This window comes from Molossus molossus, unplaced genomic scaffold (genome assembly GCF_014108415.1).
Source record: "Molossus molossus isolate mMolMol1 unplaced genomic scaffold, mMolMol1.p scaffold_m16_p_2, whole genome shotgun sequence".
Lineage (NCBI taxonomy): Eukaryota > Metazoa > Chordata > Mammalia > Chiroptera > Molossidae > Molossus > Molossus molossus.
Window position 1 is genome coordinate 55720991 of NW_023425355.1, and position 6000 is coordinate 55726990.

Here is a 6000-nt window from a genome sequence, read left to right on the forward strand (position 1 = left end):
TACTTATTTGTGAAATATAATGAATATAACAGTCTGAGGAACAAAGTAGACCCAGAGACGTGGGAGTAGGGTACAGACTGACAACCCTCAGAAGAGGGGGCGAAGGAAGAGATAAACCGCAGAACTTATATGCATGTATGTATAACCAATGGACAACAAAGCTGGGGACGGGGTGGAGGGATGGGGAGGAGGTTGTCAATGGGAAAAAAAGGAGAAATATCTGTAACAAAATAAATTATTGAAATAAAATAAAATGTAAATTATGGAGTAAAAAAAATTATATATATAGATGGATTCAATTTGCTAAAATTTTGTTGAGGATTTTGGCATCTACATTCATCATTGACATTGGCCTGTAATTTTCTTTTTTTGTAGTGTCTTTATTTGGTTTTGGGACTAGGATTATTCCAGCCTCACAAAAAGAGCTGCTACGTCTTCCTTCCTCTTAAAGTTTTGGAATAGTTTGAGGAAAATATGTGTTAGTTCTCCTTAGAGTATTTGATAAAACTCTCCTATGTCATCTCCGTGCAGACCACAGCTTTTGTTTGCTGGGAGTTTATTGATTACTGTTTCTACTTCCTTAGTGACTATTGGTCTGTTTAGGTTTTCTAACTCCTCCCAGTTGAGTTTTGGAAGACTGTATAATTCCAGGAATATGTCCATTTTGCCTAGGTTGTTGAATTTTTTGCCATATAATTATCTTTAGTATTTTCTCACAATTCTTTGTATTCCTGTGTTGCCAGTTGTTATTTCACTTGTTTTATTTTTTTCTGATTTTATTAATTTTGGTGTTTTCTCTCTTTTTCTTTGTGAATCTGGCTAAAGGTTGATCAATCTTGTTTATCTTTTCAAAGAACCAGCTCTTGGTTTCCTTGATCTTCTCTATGGTTTTTTTTTTTGTTTGTTTGTTTCTATGTTGTTTATTTCTGCTCTGCTCCTTCTTGTTTTCTTCCTTCTACTAACTCTGGGTTTTTCTTTTTGTTTTCTTTTCAAATATTTAAGTTGTATGGTTAGATAGTTTATCAGACAACTTTTTTGTTTTATGAGGTAAACTTGTATTGCTATGAACTTCCCTTGTAGGACTGCTTTTACTGTGTTCCACAGATTTTGTGTTGTGTATTCATTTTCATTAGTTTCCAGGAAGTATTTTATTACTTTCTTGATTTCATTGGTAACCCATTCATTGTTTAATAATGTTTGTATTGTAATTGATTTCTAGTTTTATGCTATTGTGATTTGAGAAGATGCTTGCTATGATTTCAATCTTCTTTAACTTGTAGAGATTTAGTTTGTGTTTTAACATGTGGTCTCTCTTTGAGAATGACCTATGTACTCTTTAGAAGAATGTATATTCTGCAGCTTTGGAGTAAAATGCTTGGTAAATATCAGTTAAATCTAGCTGATCTCATTCATTGTTTAGGGTCTTTGTTTTCTTATTAATAATTTTTTTTTGGTCTGGAAAATCTATTCAGTTGTGTCAGTGGGGTGTTATGGTTCCCCACTATGATTTTATTGCTGTCAGTCTCTCCCTTGAAGTCCTCCAGAAGTGTTTATATTTTGGTGCTCCTATATTCAGTGCATGTATATTTACCAGGGTTATATCATTTTGTTGGGTGAATCCTTTTAATGTTATGTAGTGACCGTCTTCATCTCTCATTATGGCCCTCATTTTGAAGTCTATCTTGTCAGATATAAGTATTGCTACACCAGCTATTTTTTATTTTTATTTGCCTGGAAAATTTTTTTCCATCTCATCACTTTCATCCTGTATGAATCTTTTGTTCTGAGGTGGGTCTCTTATAGACAGCATATGTATATAGGTCATGTTTTCTTATCCAATCAGCTACACTATGTCTTTTGATTGGTATGTTTAACTCATTTACATTTAAGTTTATTATTGATGGGTACTTATTTGTTGTCATTTTTATTCTTCATGACGGTGAACTTTTATCTCTTTATTTCTTCTTCTTCCAACAGAATTTAAAATTTGAAATTTCTTGCAGTGCTGGTTTGGTGGTAGTAAATACCTTTAGTTTTTGTTTGTTTGGTTGGCTTTTATCTGCAAAGCTCTTTATTTCACCTTCAATTTTAAGTGATAGTCTTGCTGGACAGACTAGTCTTGGATTCAGACTCTTGCCTTTCATTACTTTGTATACTTTCTTCCAAAATTTCTGGCCTGCATTGTTTCTATTGAGAAATCAGCTGAGGATATAATAGATGCTCCATGTAGGTAACTTTCTGTCTCCCTCTTGCTGCCTTTAAGATTCTTTCTTTCTTTTTAGTGCTATCATTTTTTTGTTTGTTTGTTGTTTTTCTTTTTTTAATTAATTATTTTTTTATTTTTCTTACATACGTTTCTCCTTTTCCCCCAGTGATTCTGCCCTCCCACTCCCACCCTGCCCTGACCCCAGCTTTGTTGTCCATGTCCTTTGTTCATGCATACATGCATATAACTTCTGTGGTTTATCACTCCCACCCAGACCCTCTTCTGGGGATTGTCAGTCTGTACCCAACTTCCACATCTCTGGGACTATCCCATTCCTCAGACTGTTATGTACATTATATTACACAAATAAGTGAGATTATATGATACTTGTCTTTCTCTGTTTGGCTTGTTTTGCTTAAGATAATACTTTTCAGGTCCCTCCATGTCGTCTCAAAGGAAAAGAGATCTTTCGTTCTTACAGCTGCATAGTACTCCATTGTGTATATGTACCACAGCTTTTTAATCCATTTGTCTACTGATGGACACTTGGGCTGTTTCCAGATCTTAGCTATTGTAAATCGTGCTGCTACAAACATGGGGGTACAGACCTGGCCAGTTTGACTCAGCGGATGGAGCATTGGCCTGCGGACTGGAGAGTCCTGGGTTTGGTTCCCGCTAGGGGCACGTACCAAAAGGAAAAAAAAAAGACAAACATGGGAGTACATATATTCTTTCTGATTGGTGTTTCAGGCTTCTTAGGGTATATTCCTAGAAGTTGGATCACTGGGGCAAATGGAAGATCAATTTTTAACTTTTTGAGGTAACACCATATTGTTTTCCATAGTGGCTGCACCAATCTGCATTCCCACCAGCAGTGCACTAGAGTCCCCTGTTCTCTACACCCTCGCCAACACTTGTTGTTTGATGATTTGTTGATGGCGGCCATTCTGACATGTTTGAGGTGATACCTCATTGTTGTTTTAATTTGCATCTCTCTGATGATTAGTGATGTTGAGCATTTCTTCATATCTCTTTTAGTCATTTGTATGTCCTGTTTGGAGAGGTGTCTATTTAGTTCCTCTGCCCATTTTTCAATTGGGTTCGTTGTCTTCCTTTTGTGGAGTTGTATGAGCACTTATATATATTGGAAATCAACCCCTTATCCGATATATCATTGGCAATTATGCACTCCGATACAGTGGGTTGCCTGTCCGTTTTGAGGATTGTATCTTTTGCTGTACAGAAGCTTTTGAGTTTGATGTACTCCTATGTGTTCAATTTCTTCTTTGTTTCTGTTGCCTTAGGGGATGTATCAGTGAAAATTCTACTGCGTATAATGTCTGAAATTTTGTTGCCTACAGTTTCTTCTAGAACTTTTATGGATTCATGAGTCACATTTAAGTATTTTATCCATTTTGAGTTTATTCTTGTGTAGGGTGTATGTTGATGAAATAGTTTTTTTATTTTATTTTTTTTTGCATGTACCTGACAAATTTTCCCAATACCATTTATTAAAGAGGCTGTCCTTACTCCACTGTATGCTCTTGCCACCTTTGTCAAATATTTATTCAGCATAATGTCTTGGGTTCATTTCTGGGTTCTCTATTCTGTTCCATTGATCTATCTGCCTGTTCTTGGGCCAGTACCAGGCTGTTTTGATTACAATGGCTTTGTAGTATAACCTGAAATCTGGTAATGTGATCCCTCTAATTTTGTTTATCTTTTTCACGATTGCTGTGGCTATTCCAGGTCTTTTTTAGTTCCATATTAACTTTCGAAGTATTTGTTCTAGTTCTATGAAGTATGTCATTGGTATTTAGATGGGGATTGCATTGAATCTGTAGATTGCTTTGGGTAGTATGGACATTTTAATAATGTTAATTCTTCCAATCCATGAACAAGGTATGTGCTTCCACTTTTTTATATCTTCCGCTATTTCTTTTTTCAATGACTTGTAGAAATAAGTCCCTTATTTCTTTGGTTTAGTTTATTCCTAGGTATCTTAAATTTTTTTTGCCACAGTGGTGAATGGAATTGTTTTTTTAGTTTCTCTTTCTGTGAGTTCATCATTGGTGTTTACTCTCTAGTTCTTTAAGCTGTGAAGTTAGCTAGCCTATTAGATATTTTTCTCATTTCTTGAGGTAGGCCTGTAGTGCTATGAACTTCCCTCTCAGAAGTGCTTTCGCTGTATCCCGTAGATTTTGTGTTGTTGTGTGTTCATTTTTATTGGTTTCCAGGAACTTTTAAATTTCTTCCTTGATCTCCTTGGTAACCCATTCATTGTTTAATAACATGCTATTTAGCCATTTGTTCAAATGTCTTTGCATGTTCTTGTTGCAATTGATTTCTAGTTTCATGCCATTGTGATCTGAGAAGATGCTTCATATGATTTCAATCTTCCTGAACTTTTAGAGATTTAGTTTGTGTCCTAACATGTGATCTGTTTTTGAGTATGTCCCATTTGCTCTTGAGAAGAATGTGAATTCTGTAGTTTTGGGGTATAATTCTCTGTAGAAATCTATTAAATTCCTTTGGTCTAGTGCTTTATTTAGAGTCTCTGTTTTCTTGCTAATTTTTTGTCTAGAGGATCTATCCAGTGATGTGAGCGGGGTGTTGAAGTCACCTGCTATGATTGTATTGCTATCGATTTCTCCTTTGAAGTCCTCCAGAAGATTTTAAATATATTTGGTGCTCCTATATTGGGTGCATATGTTTACCAAGGTTATATCTTCCTGTTGGATAGATCCTTTCAATATTATGTAGTGGCCATCTTTGTCTCTAGTTATGGCCTTCATTTTGAAATCTATTTTATCAGATATGATTATTACTACCCCAGCTTTTTTTTTTTCTTTTCGTTTGGTTGGAAGATTTTTTTCCATCCCTTCACTTTCAACATATCTGAGTCTTTTGTTGTGATGTGGGTCTCTTGTAAACAACATATAGATAAATCATGCTTTCTTATCCAATCAGCTACTCTGTGTCTTTTTATGGGAGCATTCAATCCATTTACATTTAAGGTGATTATTGATATGTACTTATTTATTGCCATTTTTGTTTAGTGTGGTTCTATTTTTCTTCCTATTTATCCTGCTAATTACAACAGTCCTTTTTACATTTCTTGCAGTCGTGGTTTGGTGCTAATATATTCCCTTAGCTTTTTTTTTTTTTTTTTTTTTTTTTTGTCTGGGAAGCTCTTTATTTGACCTTTTATTTTGAATGACAGCCTTGCTGGGTAGAGTAGTCTTGGATTCAGATCCTTGTTTTTCATGACCTTGATTACCTCATGCCATGCCAATCCCTTCTGGCCTTATGGGGTTTCCTTTGTAGGTAACCTGTTGCTTTTCTCTTGCTGCTTTTAGGATTATCTCTTTGTCTTTCATTTTTGTCACTTTGATTACTATGTGTTTTTTTGGGGCCTGTTTGGGTTCTTCTCTACTTCTGGCTCTCTGTGCTTCTTGAACTTGAATGCCTTCTTCCTTCACCAAATTAGGGAAGTTTTCTGTCCTATTTCTTCAAATATATTCTCTAAGCCTTGCTCATTTTCTTCTTCTTCGGGGACTCCTATGATGTGAATGTTATTACGTTTCCAATTGTCCCACAGTTCTCTTAAGCTATTTTATTATTATTATTATTATTATTATTATTATTATTTGGTTTTATGATTGGTTGATTTTTTCTACCCTATCTTCTGCTTCACTGATCTAGTCCTTAACTTCTTCTACTCTGCTATTTAGACTTTCCATTGTGTTCTTTATTTCTGATATATCGTTCTTCATTTCTTCTTGGTGGTTTTT